This window comes from Strongylocentrotus purpuratus, unplaced genomic scaffold (genome assembly GCF_000002235.5).
Source record: "Strongylocentrotus purpuratus isolate Spur 01 unplaced genomic scaffold, Spur_5.0 spur5_scaffold_21, whole genome shotgun sequence".
Taxonomy (NCBI): Eukaryota; Metazoa; Echinodermata; class Echinoidea; order Camarodonta; family Strongylocentrotidae; genus Strongylocentrotus; species Strongylocentrotus purpuratus.
This window is the reverse complement of record NW_022145607.1, coordinates 7,251,923-7,268,723: the sequence shown is the minus strand read 5'-3', so window position 1 is coordinate 7,268,723 and position 16,801 is coordinate 7,251,923. Positions and strand designations below refer to the sequence as shown.

Genomic DNA, 16,801 nt, shown 5'->3' with positions numbered 1-16,801 from the left:
TTCAAATGTGTTTGGTAAAGATATAGATGTGTTGATCAAGAACTCATCTGCTGTGGTCTCAAAGGAAGGATTGAGAGTTGTTACGTCTGTCGGAAAGACACCAGTCTTTCCGCTTGTAGATGCGTTCTGTATATCTAATGGACCCAGGGAACAAGTTGTTTTTTCACCAAGAAATACAATACCACTTGTTACGACACACATAAAATATTGCCCGTGCATTGATCGTGATATGCTTACTCTCTGTATTAATGTTCTCACAATTATGTTATCCATGGCGGGTTTATGGCGGAATGAATGACTCCCAATACGCCACCTTATGTCAATAGGTGGATTGCCTCGAGCGACCTGGCACTGGATGTGCAAACTGTCACCTTCCTGGACGATAATAGACCGGTTTGGAGTACCGCAGGTCAGCTCATCTTGTCTCGGGAAATATTGGACTGTCATCTTTGCTCTCCTAGAACTATAGCGGCAAGTTTCTCGATGATTGCTAAATCCGAAGTTAACTTTGCAAAGAATGAAATGCTGCTCTCTTCCGATATCGTAAAGCGTAAGCTTAGAAGTCATATTTTGCTGGATCACAATTCCCCTTGACCCTCCTGGCTTTACATGCCATGTAATGGATAACTCAGAGGAACTGTTTTCTGTCATGTTTATAGTGCAATAAAATGAGACATCGCTTCCCTCCTTCACCGTTACGTCACGTGGTTCTGCTAGAAATATGCTGGATTTACCCTGAGGACATGATCCATTGGTAATTGAGCATCCATAAAATAAGCACACGATCCATACCGACGTCAAGGTTTTTATTTTCATATTTGCCATGATTTCATCAACTGTAGACCTGTTAGCTAATCAATAAGATATGAAGATATCCACAAGCAACGTTTCCTCGTATGTGTCGGGGGAGCAAATGATGTTTCCTCCAAATCATGTAAAAGACCATTTATGTTCGCAAGCGCTTCCCATAGACTCTAGCATTTTACTACATGTGTACATGGTATTCTCAGAAAATTAATTACCGTACTGAATATTTTGAAAATCAATGTATAGGTTACCGAAACTAATTCACTTATGTTCTCTTCGATTCGTATCTTCTTCCTTGAATGATTAATTTCCAATTTAAGAAAATGCGCGTGCAATGTTTATGATTAAAAAGATATCCAATTTACAATAGAGGTATCTGCTTTCAGACAGGAAACGGAGTCCTTATAGGTCTTATTCTCAAATAACTCCCTGGGGTCGTTAGGAGGGGGTCAGGAGACTTGACAAGTTTTCGAGACCGAAACTCTTATAAACGGCAGAATAGTTTCCAACATGTACAACAAGTTCAGCAAATTCTGTCAGGTTAGCTCAAACTTATATTGTGAACCCTACACAGTAAAAACGATGCTTAAAAAAGTGATCTTAAACAACAGTTGAACAAATTGTAAACAATGTTGCTCGAAACGAAAGTAATTTTGTTAAACATTCGCTGTTTAAAATTTAATGATTGCTATATTTACTATACGAGAGCTTTTAGACAGTGTTGTTTACATATGACGTCATGTGTCTCGTGCCAGTAAAGTGCGCGTTGGCTAAAAGCTTTATTTCACATTGTTATGTTTAGAAACAGGTTCCTTGAAACTAACATGCAATTGAAATTAACATGCCACTTAGAAATGCAGTGCAGCTGTTTAGGCACAGCTCATTGTTATTCATATTATACCCCATTCACAGTGGCCTCAAACACCGCGACAGCAGCGGGACTGTCCCGCTGCTGTCGCGGTGTTGTCTTCAGTGTGAAGGCTCGGACCCGTTATAAATTATCGCGGGATAACACCGCCTCGCGATAACGCCGCAACAAACTATCGCTAGGTTCGCCTAGCTACAGCAGCGGGACAGTCCCGCTGCTGTCGCGGTGTTTACTCAGTGTGAAGGCTCGCCGCTATAACACCGCGACAAACACGTGTGATTTGTTTACTTACCTATCACTGCAATGACCTCTGTTCTCCAGCAATGGGGAACATAAAGTGAAATAGAAATAAAGTAACCAGTGGATTCAAATTGATTTTATTATTATGTAGATATTATAATTATCCAAATAAAAATATTTCACTCTTCAAAAAATTAAAACATTCTGACTGGAAGCAATAAAAATGCTAGTTTTTTAAAAAGTAATATGATAGTGTGTAAAGTACAGCTAGCGCGCGCAATTTCAAGCAATCGAAAACCCTGCGCTGAAGTATTTCCGGTCATATCGGGGTCACTCGCGGGTCATGAGCCATGCATACACGTGTTTGTTACGGAGGTAATAAAAATCACCCGCTGCAGCGTGAATGGGTACATGATATTTATCCCGGTGCTGCAGCGGGATAACTTTTCTACTGTGAATGCATTTGTAGCGGTGTTATGGCGGTGTCGCCGCTCCGCTACAACGCCGCTACAAATTTCAAAACCACTGTGAATGGGGTATCAGATGCATACACACAATGCAAGTGTATGCAAGGGTCTTCTGTTGACTACACAGATTGATACATATGTAAAAGCCCATGGATATTGGGTCTGGATTAAACTACCAAAGCAACCACACGTGTTTCTGCAGGCTCCATTTTGTTTGTCTCTATACTTACATTTATTTAGCTTAATAGTTATTACTTTCCAACCCACAACACAACACACATCATGGCCGACCAAGCTTCCGACGCGCTTCTAAGTGACTGGGGATTCAATGGCTTAATTGAAATCACTTTTCTATTAACCAATTTGAAGTTTTTAACTTATAGCGTAAGTTCACAGTGAAAATTTTCAGTATCTGTACGCAAATGTCAGAATATAGGTAGACTTAAAATCGTCGCGTCATGCAGTGCGGCACTGATCGCGCACTCGGTTATAACGTGTGCTAAATTCCTTGCCATAGAGATTGCATGCATCCCTATATAATGCAGTTTATACGTGCGTGCATGCTCGCTCATGCAAAATGGGCACTGTTTTGGCGCAATTCATGAATTGCAGAATTACCCTACAATATTGTTAGTCTTCATATACCTATAATATAGATACCCAGAAGTAGTGGTGCACTTATTCAGAGTATCAAACCCAAATTATACGCCATTATACAACCCTTTTGTTGTAAACAACCCCCACTGAACAACAGCTCCTTTTTAAACAAATTTCTTTAAACAACACAGTTGGTGTAAACAACCCCCACTGAACAACAGCTCCTTTTTAAACAACTTTCTTTAAACAACCTAGTTGGTGTAAACAACCCCCACTGAACAACAGCTCCATTTTAAACAACCGTCTTTAAACAACACCAGTTGTTTAAATTGTGATTTTAAACAAGTTGTTCAAAATGTTGATCAACTAAGTGTTTAAACTTTAAACAACTCGAGATGCTTAACATTTTAAACAACTTTCAGATCAGGTCACCCGTTAATCAAGCGTTGTTTAAACTGTTAAACAACTTGTTCACAAATTTTTTAACTGTGTAGGTCAATTAGTAAGTTCTCAAGCCCCAAGTCCTCGACCATGATAACCTCATTGTAACGGAAGGAGATAGAGATAGAAAAAGACCCCTTAACAAGTATACACATAACATATTATACACTGTAAAAAAATATCAAAACTCATGATAACAGGAAAAACATAACAAAAACATCGAAATAAAAATACAAAATTATAAAGGAAAAAAAGATAGGAAACAAACAAAATATTTATCATTTATGAGTTCAGGAGGTGTGGTTTAACTCATCGTTTGAACTATTTTACGGTCTTACTATTCTTGAGATTAGTTGGGAGGTAATTTTAAATCATTGGTCCATTGTAAAAAATAATAATTGACTTGCTGATATGCGGGATAATAATTGTAATCAGAATAATGTACTAACTTGCTCTTTCATGATAACTGCTTTTTAAAAAGTCTACAGCTGTAGTGTGGAATAAAAAAACTTTATGTCTATTCGGTAGTATTCAGGCTGCATGAGCTCTAGATGAGAGATCTAATTGATGGAGGAGCCATCACCTTAGTTATATCTGGGAGTCTGGTGAATGGAAGAACTTATCATTTGCCTCACATTTTAGACAACATTCAAATGTTATATAATTGTTGAGACTGTACCGAGTAAGCCATCTCATCTCCTTAACCCCCTTGATTGTCCTAATTATAGCGATTTACTATTCATCCATTTTCATTCAGCGATACATAGGTTAATGTAAGTTCTCTTTTTTCAAGTCTCTATTTTTGTATCTCCCTCTCCCTCTTTCTTTCTTCCTCCCTTTATCTCTATTACTTCTTCGTCGTTCTCCTCTCTCTCTCTCTCTTCCCCTCTCCCCCTCTTTCTTCAATTCGCTCATCGTTCTATCTCTTTCTCTCTAATTATATTTATATCTCTCCATCTCTCTTTTCTCCTTCCTTCAGTGTTGCAACAACATCCCTAGGATGATTCATCTTACACATATGTTATGCTTTAGAATTGTTAAGCTTAATGTATATTTTTATCAACTCAAATGCGATTTTACTGATATTTTATTGTGAATCGATATGCAATTCAATGTTTGGGCTGCTATGTGTCGTTTTTAATGAACCATTCTAAATTCAATTTAATTCAATTCAATAATCATTTAGGCTATATCACGGAGTACGTTCGACCAAATTGGCTTTCTTTTCAAGTAATTGTATATTCGATTCACTTTTCCATGGAGTCCACAATCCAAGACAAACCCTAAGGAATGGAAGCGAGAGTCTTTCATAAAAACAATTGTATTGCTTCTTGGTATACATTCCTCTCACTTTAAAAAAATATCGTTTTTTTTTTAACCTAAAAAATCAAAAACTTGTTTGATGGGATATTTAAAGCTTGCATATATTTGACGTAAAAATTATTTGATGATTAGTTCGTTTAAATTAAAAATAGAATGGCCAGTGGATTTCCTAATGTAATTCTGTTTCAATGTGCTTCAAAAAATATATATATACGGGTTAGTAAAAACAAAAAAGTAACGGATACACCAGTACATATCAACTGGTCTTTCCACATGTACATTCTCACTCTCTTCATGCTTTTACTGTACCCCTTTGTCTATTCTTAATGTTTCTCTATCGTTTGCTCTCTAATTCTATTTTTGTTTATCTCCTGGAATATTTGAACCTAGAGAAATTGGTCATAGGCCTGCATCGGCATACTAGTTCGAGATGGCGCTGTTAATCAGGTACATTTATAGTCAATAGGGGCGTTCACACCTACAGACAAAAAGTGATATATATAAAAATCGATTTCTGCATCGCGTGTGTGGACAGGATAATGCCACTGATCCAATTCGCATTAAGTCTTGCGATTTTTTTAGAATAATCGTGAGAGTTTGCCGGGCGCTGTTTGTGTGAATGGTATTCCATGCGCGCATACACACTAATAAAATGCTGCGTAGTTGACGGGAAAATCAATATTCATCACACGCAGTCAAAAAGCAAATACACATATTATATTTAAAGAGAAGGAGGCACGAAGGAAATTTTACGAAATAGTGTTCGTTTGTAGATAATTTTTATTCAGAAGAATGGACAATGTAAAATCGAGAGGTTATTATTAAAGACGATAAATTGACTGACAAATTTTAGTTCCGTTTCCATAGGTAAATGTTTCCTCTGAAAAGTTCATCAGCTATGTTCACGTCAAACATTGTATTCAACCACAACCTCTTTCCATATATTTGCCCAGATCCTTCAACATAAATAACACATTTAATGTAATATTATCTTCCAGGATGTAAAAACAGCGTTTCATGAAAAGGTATATATAGCTCCCTTCTCCCATGCATTCGATCGTTATTAGTGTTTCCCTTAAAAAAATACTGAACGAATTCCAGTATGACAGCATGACGTCTATACATGATATAAATCATAAAATCATTATCTTAAAGGTACTATGTCCCATTTGCAGGCCCAACAAAAAATGAAAAGGTTAAATTTCAATGGCATTTGAAAGATAATACTAATTTAGAACTTCCCTAAAAAAGATGGGGCTTGAAAATGTCTTCAAGTGGGAAAATAACGACTATTAGTTGTCAAATTGACTTAGGAGCTATAGAGCCAATAAGTAATAGTCTTGATTTTCAGACCATTGTACCGAATGGTCATACGTTTTATGCTGCGCATAGATTTAATCGGTTTAATTTTGGCCATCACTTGAAGTGGGTTATTGATGTAGACAAATGCTCATGTACTTTATACAGCTCATGTTATGTATGTTATTACCAAAGAAGAAAAAAGCCAGTCAGTAACTCAATAGTGTCTGACAGTGAAGTCTAGCAAGTAAACGGGTTTCCTTGCATAATTTGAATATTAGGACACTGCATACGTTTAAATTTCACACATAGGACACACATGACATATTCATAATTCCTGCAAAATTCTACAGAATTTGAGGTTGGCTGCAAAGGGACATAGTACCTTTAAGATCATACATTTCTTGAGTTTTACCTCTCTTCAAATCATCTTCAAGTGTTCACAAAACTTATATTTTGAAACTAATTCTTAAAGAAATCTACTAAAAAAGAGGGAGAGGGGCCGTTCATTCTTTAAAATCAACATTTTGGCTCAGATTCTTTGGCATAATATTTCAGTTAGTACAATTGGTGATAATAGTACCACTTCAATAACATACTATTAAAGGAATATATATTGAAACAATGAGTATACTTGTTTAGTTCTCATTCAGTTACATTTTGAACTTAACACAAATAGATGAAAGTTTATGTTTCTGAATTACTTCCGTAAAATGCCAAAAAGTTTATATGTTTTACGAGCCAATCATACATCTTTCGTTCTTAATATTCACATTCACACTATGATAATCATGAAGTGTCGTTAATATGTTACAAGAAACGAGATATTAATGATTTGTGACAGTCACAAAGAAACGAAAATGTTCGTATAGAACTAATGCCACCTTTAAAACCGTACTAATTTGCATTTTTTTGGGGGACTGTTTATTCAATGTAATAATGCAGTATTATTTGTTATTGAGTGTAACTTTTAAGGTTTGTGGTATGGTTTAAACTTTCAGTGACCATTGTCGCAAATCTCTATCCCTTATTGCTTCAAGTCTGACCCGACATTTGATGCCAACCATTCACGTGCTTCATGGGTCATCAGGCGTGAAGGGTCCTGCATCTGATCAAAGATGTTTTTACCGAAGTACACAATCTTCCCATCACGTATAAATATCACCCGATCTGGGTGCGCTTTGAACATCCTGGAGAAGAGGTTGTCCATCCGATCAACCACGAGGCGGAACTTGGAAGTATCAGTGACGTCATCAGTCATGCAATCGTGTGTCTCGGCATCAATCTTGAGAAGATCTCTGAATAACGAAGACAAGCCATGCATGAGAAATTCCATAATGGCGTTAAATGTTCATAAGAAAAATCCAACATTAAGAAACAATTTCAAATATATCTCATGTGTAAATTAGAACGTTGTTTTTACTGCTTTATAACCGTTTTCTTGTTTTTCATCAAAACATTTACAAACATCAATCTTTTCATTAAAAACATTAAACGAGTTATTGTCGCTATTAAAGTATATTTGTAGAGCTTTGTATTACGAAAGTTTTTTTCTTCACAGGCGAAAGTGCTTCATCAAAACCTGACCATTGTGTAAAACGTACTTAGCTGCAGTAATTCTCTCTCGAAGAGACTTGTGTTGCTTCATGTAGCTGTTGTTACTTCCCAGCGGCCATACTCCCTCGGCATGAGCTTCGGCGAGGTAGACGGCTAGGAAATCGACCTGGGTTCGGTAATCGCGAGCAATACCTGCAAGCGTACCACCTATTACACAGGCCTATAATATAAAAAGACTTTATGATGTAAAGGGATCACGGTCGCAAAGGCTTCGCAAAATCATCTTGAGGTCAAGTTCAAGGGCCTATGGTACCTCCCACATAAATCATTCTGGGAATTACGTAATACATGATTATATATTATTGAAATATTCACACATTTCAAAAGTTAATGGACAAGGCTTTTGAGATTGCTCCAAGTGTTTTTTCCAAAATTCTGTGCGATTGTGTCACAGGGAACAAAGGTTAAAACATAACAAATAAGGTTGGGGAAATCCGGGTGAGTGCATTAAATATAATAAAGTAACAATATGCTTGGTGGTTTATAGTATAACAAAATACATGTTCTCACCCTTAACGGAGGTCAGGAAGCTGATGAAGCCAGGATCATCAAAGGTCGGTCCTTGTTGATATGGAGATCAGAAAGACTCACGGTTTTACCAGATAGGGAAATAAGATGAAGGTCTGCTGGCATTTCATCACCAACGTCTGGAGCGCTAGGAGGAGGGAGAAGGACATCTGGATCTATCAAATACGACAACTTTTGCTCCACCTAGAAAAATCATTGAAAGAAAATAGTGTATAATAGAATAGATAATACTATACACAGTATACAATAATATAAAGGAACAACGCTTGTGCCATCTGTTATTTTAAGTGTTACTGATCATTATATTCTCAGACTGTTATAGTGAATTTGGGAATAACACCCCAAAGATAACTGACCATGGACAGAAATGTAACATGTTCATTTAATATATTCTCATCTTTAACACCAAGTTGACCGACAGCCCGGCAACAATGATATTGTTAGTCTCATAGGCCTTCTGAAAAAGTTGTTTAAAGGCCGGCTCACACTATGACGAATAGGGGGTACCGAAAGCTACGTTAAGCTGCGAATTGCAACATTGAATTTCCCGCCAAACATCGTGTGTTGCCTTCAATTGTCGCTGACGACTCCGCTAGCGACCGTAGACGGTCGAAATTATCAGTCGCGTCCTTCGGCAAATTTACAGTGTGTTGATAATTTTGTGGCGGCAAAACGTCCGTCAACTTTCGCGGGGTCTTTGCCGCTACTATCGGAGCCGGCCTTTTGTTTGGTGGCCCTGAAAGGACATCGCGAATTATTCACGACGAAATTGGCGACGAAATTCACGACGTCGTCAATTTCGTCGTGAATAATTGGCGATAAAATTCACGACGTCGTCAATAAAAGAAATGTAACATGTTCAACTAAAATATTCTCATCTTTAACACCAAGTTGACCGACAGCCTGGCAACAATGACAGTGTTAGTCTCGTAGGTCTTCTGAAAAAGTTGTTTAAGGCCGGCTCACAATATGACGAATAGGGGGTACCGCAAGCTACGTTCAGCTGCGAATTGCAATATTGAATTTCCCGCCAATCATCGTGTGTTGCCTTCAATTGTCGCTGACGACTCCGCTAGCGACCGTAGACGGTCGAAATTATCAGTCGCGTCCTTCGGCAAATTTACAGTGCGTTGATAATTTTGTGGCGGCAAAACGTCCGTCGACTTTCGCGGGGTCTTTGCCGCTACTATCGGAGCCGGCCTTTTGTTTGGTGGCCCTGAAGGGACATCCCGAATTATTCACGACGAAATTGGCGACGAAATTCACGTCGTCGTCAATTTCGTCGTGAATAATTGGCGATAAAATTCACGACGAGATTCACGCCTCGCTTGTTTCGTCGCCAATTACGTCGTCAATTTTTATTTATCCTTGCTTACGCGGCCTGCCTAGTCTAGCGGTAAACAATCCAGCCCCTTGAAGACGATTATGACGAGAAGTTTTTACCATGATTTCTGTGAAAATGGTAAATTTTAACTTCATAGTAATATGCTCTATTTGTATTTTATCTTTGACAAGATAAGGTAAGGAAAAGGGAAATTGTACAGGGGAAAAATTACCCGGTATGCATTTAATGGTGTAGATCTATAGATGCCCTTAATGCATTTCCCATAGGCCTAGATCTACACTCATTTCCATGTTGTAATATCTATTGAGTATTGTAATTGATCTGGAGCCTAGTTCTACTAATATTAGTAATAATAGCACACTCAATTTCTCAAACTGAGTCAACAAAGACTGAAAGAGTAAAACTAAGTAATAGTTAGCAGCAGGTAGCAGAATAGTAGCATTCTAGTGCACTAGCTGTATAGAATACACTCCAGCAACGCATATAAGCTATACCTACAGTATGCCCAAATTAAGAACTCCTTTATCTATATGCCTATTAAGTGAAACTGCAAGTATGCAACATCTTAATTAAGATAAAAAACTAAATCATCGAGGAAGTGGCTAAGTGGGAATGTGGGAACTGGAATTGGAATCTTTACCATAAACAACTTTTTTCTTTCATTATGACATAGCGATGAAATGTTCATTATACTAACTTTTAACACAAAGCGGGAAATATTTTGCCATGTGTTCGCTCAGTGGGACACTTCAATTGATATTTCAATGATCAGAGGAAGCTGGATGGGATGGGAGTGCATTTGTTGGGAACCGTTTCCTCCCTTGATATAGTAGTATTATAAACTGTTAATATTTGTAGATTGAGTAGAATAATCGTATGTTATAATACTGTTGTATACCTCGGGGCAGTCTCCATATGCCCCAAGCATGAGACGATGCATCTTTTGAATCTTTCCTGGTCCAAAATATGTTTTCAAGTGATCGAATCCGCAGCGTTCTAGGGTTAGCAGGCTCGCATGAAGCCAAATATTCTGAACAGGAGAGAATACGAAAGAAAATCCTATAGAATAAACACAACATAACTTGCACAATACAGAGGGAAGGCAGGGCATAGTCATAATGTATACGATCCTATATAGAACACACTGTACTAAAGTAAAATGTGGCAAAGTCAACAAATGAACAGCACCTCGCCCCTTCCCAATGGTAAGACGTTAAGGGATTCTGTGATAAAAAGTTGCTTGCTTTGCGGTGGAAAATTAAAGACAGAGATTAATTTGTACAACATTAATTAGCTGGATAATTGTAAAGTCTTTGTAAAATATTTGACTCCTTTGACTCATTATTGTACAGACTTGTGTTGCCTTTATTATGATCATTAGAAGCTTAAAAACGCATGGAATTGTACTTGGCAAGCATATTTGCATTGTAGCCAGGAAATGTTGCTTGATAAATTTTTACCAAAACCAATGTTCCTAAATATAATTATAATTGTTCAAATTAAGCAAATTACCTGCATTTCTGTGAGCACATCTGGCTTGGTAAAGTCGAGCCTTTCATTAAACATGTTCTGGATCTCATCTGAAAAGACAACCCTATTGTATTCCTCTAAAACCTTGATGGCCTGAGCTGGTTCTCCAAAAAGTTTGGGCAGCTTTGGAGATTGTTTGTCCCCGAGGTTAAGGTATCTCGGCATTCGAACGCTGTTTTGTTGACCTTCTGCAGGTGGACTGACCTGTTCAGGCCTTTCAGGGTCCGCCATCGTTGATTATCTTCGCTCGGTGATGAAATATGATTAGGATGTCCGACCTGTCCTTTAAGAATGAAAAAGAAAAAACACATACACGAATGATGAAACTCAATAAATCTATTGTATGCATCAAACTTTCACGTGTTGTATACATTGTATGTAGGCCTATTGTAGGCCCAATATGATGATGCACACGCATAAGTATCATGGAGACCCAAATTATTGTTAGTATTGTATTGTATTGTATTGGTTTATTGAAATAAAAATCATCGAACATGCAGCTGATAGCTGTAATTGTTCAATTTACATAGTACAAAGTACATGGCATAATATTACATTGATAATACATTAACAGATAAAGAAAGCTCTACAAATATTGTGTATATTTAAATACGAATTACAAGTTTCATTGATAATATAAAATTGCCATTTGTTTTAAATAGAATAGAAATTTAATAATTGAAAGGGTACAGGTTTATTGCAACAATGACAGATTAAATACCCCTCGAAGACTGATAGAGATTATGATTTCTAAACCATATGAGATATGAATATTCATAGCCCAGTACAAATAAGTAGCCCAGTCACACCAACAATACCGACACACCTCGGTCCAGGGAGGTGAAAGAAAAGGAGGCGAAACTCTTGTAATTTATTCAAACGCATTCTTGAGTTCTAAAGCGTAACAATGGGATGTGTAACATTCCACTTGGCTTTGAAGTTCCATGCTCCGAACCGCGCTTCCACTGCGGGGACTTTCGGAAGCCAGGCATCATTTTTTACATTTATTACAAAATATTAAATTACCGGCAAAATTTCAGTGTAAATAAAAAACTTTATATTGGGATTTTATTGGGAATAGTGCATCAAACAAATTTTCAAATTTAAAACTCCGTCCTTCCTTTAATTTGTGTGCCAGAGTTGGTAAAAGAAAAATTACATCCTGCCAAAAACTCAATATTTTAGGATGATGCGCTAATTTGTGCATGCTTTAATGTCCCGTTATTTGATCCATGGTTTACAATCTTCAATAACATTAAGTTTGCTAATGCGTGTTTTCGCGTGTTTTTTGTATTTTTCAAGTTTAAAAAAGGATGAAAGTACTCAAGTTTGTGTTCGCTTGTTCTACTCTTTACACATTCAACAATGGATGAGAAATCATTGGAAGGGACAGCGAACAGTTGCATTGATATCATTTTCTGATGTAGGAATTCTAACTCCTGAAATTTCATGCGCTCTTTTATCTCACCACCTGGTCAACAGTTGCAGATTAGCGCATAACTTTTCGGCGGCTTGGAGCATGGGGTCAAAGGAGAGCGGCTTGATTCCAGTCCTTCTCTATCACGTCCCTGCTCGGTCACACACGGACCGTCACCAGACCGACGGCTGACCAAACAATCAATTACATTATCCCGAAATGGAATGAATCGGGCGGTTTTAAATCAGTAATTGTGGAGTCGGTTTGACGGTGTGACTAAGGAATGAAAATACCTTCTCCCTCCTTCGTTTTAGAAGTGTCAAGTCAAGTCATACTAGATTATATGAAAAACTACAATCTCAGTGGCATATCACTGTTGCCTCTACCCCTATTTTTTTTCTTCATATGTTTGCTTTTCATTTCATTCTTGCATGGTATTAGAATAACTATACCCCTAGGTGCTTCATTTATCATTATGGAGGTATATCAACATCATGACAGGACTAAGATAAATAGGCCCTTTGAACCGTGGTGTAAGGAAAGAAAAGGACGTAAAACCGTTGCAAGGGCATACTCGAATGCATAATGATAGCACCGTTAACTCCCAGTACGTTGATTTGCAGTAGGCCATTTTCGTAATGTTATCAAATTTAATGTATTTCTGGGAGTAAAATGCCTCGTTACGATTTATTCAATTCACCTGTTACGATTAATTGTATTTCAATAGTCAGAATGCAAATGGCATATATTAGTTGTTGCTAGGTAGGACAAACATTATAGCTAGCTTAACCGATCTAACAACACTTAATGTTTTCAATTTGTATTCTGATTAGTGAAATACAATTATTTGTAACAGGTGAATGAATAGTTTGTAACGAGGCACTTAACAAAGATACGTGCAATAAATTTGATTACAATACAAAACTAATCTATTGCACTCATTCGCAACAGACCTGTTTACTAATGTAACTCTCCCTAACCATTTCATTTACATGCTATGAATAATGGTTCCTCTGTGGATGGAGTCGACTTTGCATACATTAGTTGTTGTTATATCGGGATAGTCTCTAGCGAGGTCACTAATTGTCAAGATAAATTTTCCTCAAAGCGTATGCAGTAAACGGGTCTCATATTAAAGATCTAACCTATCCATCTTGACATGCCATTTAGGTAATGTAACCAAATTTATGCATCTGCCTTTGTGAAGCACCTCGACACGAACTATTTCAATCACCTGTTACGAAATTGTTACGAAATTGCCTAAATTCGTTGTTGCTAGAAAGGACAACCATTATGACTTGCCGTACCTAACAACAGGTAATATTATGCAACCTTTCATTCTGGCTATTGTATTATATACAATTATTCGTAACAGGTGAATAAAATAATCCGTATCGAGGCACTTAACTAGGAATGTAGTTACATTACGAAAATTGCCTCTTTCTCTGTTCCAAGACGTTTAGATTTTGTCGAGACTTTACCAAAACATAAAAGATGCCCAATTTTTAAACGATTGCAGGTGGTTTACCATGCCTTTTAAGAGTAAAAGAGACATAGAAAAATTACATATATTAAAAAAATATACCAAACAGCTCGATTTGAATCCTATACAAAGAAACTTAGCAAAATGAAAACAATTCACCTCTAGACAATGTGTATGCTTGATTATTTATTTTTGGTTAGTTCAGTTTAGACTGTACAAAATCTCCTTTTTTCCTCCAAATGTAAATGGTACCCCACAGTGCTTTCTAGATAGTTAGACTACTTGCTACAGGTATGTACGTACAAATTTTGAACATTGATATAAATTGAACATCCAATGGGTGGAGAAATGTACGGGCTATGTGCTTTGAACCGCGTAAATAAGAAATAAACGGCATGATATTAGTCTCAACATAGAAATAAAAGAAGATAAAGAAAGTGAATACTACTCACTATTGGTGTATAATGGTTCTTCAACTGCAGAGAACTGTGTATGGGAAGTATAAATAAACGAGTTCGTGCTCATTTCAACCTTTAGAATCAGGTCAACGAACTAACAAGGTGACATGCGTGACTGGCAAAAAAACTGCTCATCTTCAAAGTCAGCCATAGTTCTATAAAAATGGGCAATTTCTTAACCTAATCAGAAGTAATGAATTGAATTTGAAATTTTTGAAAAAATGCAATATAATAGGCCCTAGTTATATATTGCCCTGTTTGGGATCTTAAGCACGGCTGGATCATCACGTGTCGTGCCTTATCATAGTTATAACAGGTCTAATACAATTTCGGGAGGAGATCCGATCGCACACAGTCCCATGATTTAAAGAGCAGATTGAGTTCTGATAAAGGTGAACACGTTTTGTCTAAGTCTTTTTACTCATGTTTGGCAAAATAGCATGAAGAGGATTTCTATCGTGGTGCTCTATATAACACGACTAGGAATATGTTACAGTCATCTTTGCACATATTCATGTTGCCGTATTTCGTGCGATTCTATCATTGTAGATTCAATTTTTCATTGTTTGTTATTTAAGCAACATTTCGTCAATGCGTTATGATTTCGTTGGTCGAAATCTTCATAATGCACTATTTTTTACTACATAATCAATTCACAATGACGTCACATGACCATTTTATACTAACATTCTTTTAATAAAAATTCAATCGGTACTATAACTTTGTACACCTTATGTTTATTCAAAGGTATAAATGAATTGTACTAATATAATGAATTGAACAACTTGTTTCCTACAATGTGTGAATTCTGATTGCATTATGTAATTTTTTTGCAATGTGTTTTGGTCTGATTCAGATCTTGTTATACCAATACCGCGAAAATACTAGCAGTATTAAACTTTCAAAACGCAGAAAGGACGCTGAAATCGAAATAAATTCCAATTATGAAACCGAAAAGCTGATAAGAAACAGGGGGATGACGTAATGGTAATTTCCTTTATGGTTTCGAGATAGCAAGCCGATTTGCCAAATGAATTTTCGCTGAACAACGAATATCATGAATACCCCTTGTAGACAGCATGACAATGGATTGTATAAACTTACGTCTTGATGTGTAGAACTACATTTACCTAATTCATCCCATCAGTTACAAAGCACAAATATCAGCTAAAGTTTATTTCCATCAATCGCGAGCAAGTTCACATGATTAACGAATGCTCACGTAATACGGTATAACGCACGCGTTGGTCTTAAAACATCACCGAATCGTACGCTCGATTTCTTAGCTTCAATTTTGTTTTCAATTAACTGTATTCGTTATGAGCACCTTGCATTACTCCATCATTCTCTTTGAGGTCATTAGCGCGTTCATGTTTGAAACTGAACACTGTGGCCCGAATTCACAAAGGAGGTTTGTCGACAATTTTCGTACGTAATATGACGCGTTTTTACGCGTTTTTTACAAACCTGGTTTGTAAAAAACAAAAGGAGGTTTGTCGACAAACCTCCTTTGTAAATTCGGACCATTGAGGTGCAACTGCATATCCAAACCCTCTGCCTGTACTATTAATACACTGAATTTGTGTCATAAAATCCCTATTAAATCTGTCTATAGGGGGATTCCTTTTAATATTATGAATACCACAAGGACATCATTTTTTCCCCGCCCCTCTCACGATTATATACATCTCTCTCTCTCTTTTTAATTTTTTTATATCTCCCTTTTAATACTTTCGTTCCTCCGTACCTCCTTCCTCACACATTGGATTTCTCTTCTTTGTCAATAGACACTTCTTTTCTGATCAGATCTGTAGATATCAAGTTGTACATAATTCGGCAATTTTTCTTTAGAGATTATGAAACTGCAGACCCCACAGTACACCCCTCCCAAAAAGTGAGATTAACATATTAGATATTCATTCACAATGAATAATGTTCAATAAACAATTGAAATAAAGGAATCAACAGTCTAAAATGTTTATACATTTCTTTTAAAATGTATTTAAAAAAATGTGCAAGAGAAAGAAGACATCATTGCATATGATATATTGACCATGACAAATGTTTATATCTGTTCCCAAAGTTTAAAATTGTCTCTGGACACTTCATTAGCTTTGTTCATGTCAAGCAATATAAAACAATACCCGCTTTTTGTACACTTCTGCTGACCTATTTAAATTTTTCTTATATTTAAAATTGAAAAGATTCTTCATAAGAATGGCTAATAACATCATTGTAAAATATGCTGTGAGCCATTATTATTGAGTTTTTTTTTAAATTCCTCCAAATCTGTTTATTGTTTTGTCACCTGATTATGTAACACTATGAACATGACAGACAAAGCAAGCGGACAAAATATAATATACAGTTCCTCAGGTAGA

At 36.7% G+C, this 16,801-nt stretch overlaps 1 pseudogene; it reads right to left on the bottom strand.

Annotated features, from left to right (window-relative positions):
* Positions 1–6,387: 6,387 nt before the first annotated feature.
* Positions 6,388–15,337, bottom strand: LOC105444843 (annotated as a pseudogene).
* Between the last annotated feature and the right edge of the window lie 1,464 nt (positions 15,338–16,801).